This window comes from Vicia villosa, linkage group LG1 (assembly GCF_029867415.1).
Source record: "Vicia villosa cultivar HV-30 ecotype Madison, WI linkage group LG1, Vvil1.0, whole genome shotgun sequence".
NCBI classification, from domain to species: domain Eukaryota; kingdom Viridiplantae; phylum Streptophyta; class Magnoliopsida; order Fabales; family Fabaceae; genus Vicia; species Vicia villosa.
The window spans coordinates 106504233-106507075 of NC_081180.1; the positions used below are offsets into that span (position 1 = coordinate 106504233).

The window sequence follows — 2843 nt, forward strand, 5'->3', positions numbered from 1 at the left end:
ATTAGTTTTATATGTCAAAATTGTGTTTAAAGTCTAAAAAAACAAGAAAAGTTAGCATTTTTATTACTAAAAAAGTGACCAAAAAATCTAATTAAACCCTAAATTGTTAATGGAAATATGGGGGTGGAAACTGACAACAGTGATGGTGAATAGTAGCTCTGGGCCCAAGAGTTCAGTTTGTTTTCAGATTTTCTTAGTGCCAAAAACGGACAATGGGCCACAGGGGGAGTGTGAAAATGAATTCGGCCCAAGGTTGAGTTTGATCCATCAATGTTTAATTGCTTATTGATTATTCAGATTTGATTATTGGACATGGTTGCAGATTAAACCCTAATCGAAATCAAATATTCAGACTATATGAAATTAATCTCTAATAAAACTAAATGAACCATGCTTTATGAAATTAACAAAAAATACACTAATTATAATAATAATCAAAAGGGGCTAGGGTTAAATCATTTGTGACCTTTGGGCTTATCTGAACGACATCCTCTTTCTCTCAAGCGAATTCTGCGGCGGCGGAGGCTCCATCTCCGATCGAGAACAAGTCGCGAGCGCCGATTGACCTTTCTCTCCTCGTCTCTTGCGATTTCATCTTCTTCTTTGTGTTGTTGTTCGCAGCACCGTTTGCGGTGAAGATTGACGATGCATCGGTGTTGTGAAGATGAGCGATTGAGAATTGGCGTCGAGGAGACGAGGGAAGTGAGATTTGGCTTTGAAGATTTAGATGCGAAATAAGCTCAATGAAAGAAGAGCTTCTTCAGGTAATCTCGATTTCATTCTTCGTTCTTCACCTTCTTCTATTTCCTTCTTCTTCTGTTTACGTTTTTTGATTTGCGATTCTGAATCTTGTTGACTGCGTGATGTTGTTGTTCAGTTGAAGACGATGATGACGTCGAAGCGTGACTGAAGATTGAAGATTATTGATACTTGTTGATGTTGTGCTTGAATGGAAGGAGGCCTCGAAGATGAAGAAGGTATGAGATGCTGAAAGGTTGCAGTGTTTCTTTTGGTTGAAGGTCTGAAGAAGATGGAAGAAGGTTGATGATTGAGAGAGGGAAGGATTCTGAGATTTGAAGATTGATGAAGATGAAATGGTGAAGAAGGTTAGAGAAAGAGATCAAGAATGAAGATAGAGTGAGGATGATGAAGAGTGAAGAGTTATGAGGTGGCAGCAATGGAAAACAGAGTGAAAACCTGAAGAATGATGGAGGTCCTTGGTTATATAGAGATGATGGATCTTGATTCTCTGAAGGTTTGTTCTCAAACTCTGATATTTTTTCTGTTAGGAGTCAGTTAGATTGGTTTAAAAGTTTGTTAGATAATTCTGTTTTGGTAGTTAGGTGGTTATAGGTTAGTTACAAGGGATAGGAAATTTTTAGTGTGGGTTCTGTTAAGAGGTATGACAGTTAGGAAAATGTTGAATGGTTGTTAATTCTGTTAGAAGTTTGTTAGGTAATTAGTTATATATAACTGAATCGGTTAGGGGTTGGTGTAATGTGTAACTGTTGTGGGTTTTGTTTGATTGCAGAATGCAGGTGTTGATTAGAAGTGGTTTGACAGTTAGTGAGATTAGGAAGAGGTTAGAAATTGGTTATAGGGTAGTGAAACACATTGAATGGAAAGCTTAGAATCAAAAGTCATTCAAAATGGTCCTGGGCTGCTAGTTGAAAATAGTTTAGTGTATGCTGCAGGTTTTGTCGCGACTGAAAATTATGAGAAAACAGAATTTGAATAAGTCTGAAACTGCATCATAAATATGAATGGTTTTGGTTTGATTCTGTAGGTGATCTGAATGTTATAGTTTGAGAATAATAGGTTAGGTTCTGTTTATAGGTTATGAACTGGTTGGAAAAGCTGCAGGGTTAATGTATGGTTAGATGTTGATGAGGTTATTGATTTAAATTCAATTGGCTTACTGAACTGTTTATTTTTCTTTTATGAATTGCTGCAAGTTTCTGAACTGGTTCAGTGCGTTTGATGCAGGGCAGCTGAACTGTTATGGCTTAACTTGAATGCAAGCGATGAACTTTGGTCGAATCATAATCATGAAGGCGAGAAAACAAACGTTGGTGAAGCAAAGCTGAAGCAATTTCAAGGGAGAATAGGCACAAATCTTAGTGGTCATATAGGAATCTTTTCTTGTATAATTTTGATGCGATGTAGATGGTATTGTTATTAAAAATCTGTAATATTTAAAATGGTGTTGAATATGGATATGTAATGTGTATATGGTAATGAGTGCTTCTTGAACTTGTAATGACCAAAGTTTGAATTGAATGGTGAATGAAATTGTAATGGAACTTGAATATGATGGTATTTGAAAGATGTCTTGTAATGAACATGACTCTTGTAGTGACTTTCTCTGTTGAAATTTGAATTTCTTGCCTTCCTTTGAATCAATAGCATGAACACCATTTGAAGGGTGAATAAAATGAAGCTCCAATATGATTACGGCCAAAAGTCAAGCTTTCAAAGTTGTCCTTGGCCATGAGTTAATGCTATAGCCAATACATCTTGAACTTATCATGAAATGGAATACATCCTGAACTCACCACGAAAGGGCTCTTGAAACATCTAGAAGTCCAATAAATACTCTTTAATTATTCCTGTCCTACAAGATGATCATTGTTAATTATTAATGTTAATTCTGACATGCTCCATGTCCAAGTCATTTGAGTGATGTTCCAAAACAATAACTCACATCACCCATAATAGTGTGACTAATCTTGACTAGGTAGCCTCCTAGAAAGAGATTCTTCAGCTATCTGATCAATCCAGCATAAGGAACCAGGCAATCATCTGATCAAGTGCCCTCAAAGAATAGGCCAATAAAAATCATT

The 2843-nt window shown here is 36.3% G+C and overlaps 1 long non-coding RNA gene across 1 annotated transcript; it reads left to right on the forward strand.

Moving 5' to 3' along the window:
- The first annotated feature begins 387 nt into the window (after positions 1 to 387).
- LOC131613976 (uncharacterized) lies at positions 388 to 2035 on the forward strand. Its single transcript, XR_009287624.1, has 3 exons — positions 388 to 764; positions 878 to 1255; positions 1987 to 2035. It is a non-coding gene; the product is annotated as an uncharacterized LOC131613976 (long non-coding RNA).
- The last annotated feature ends 808 nt before the right edge of the window (positions 2036 to 2843 follow it).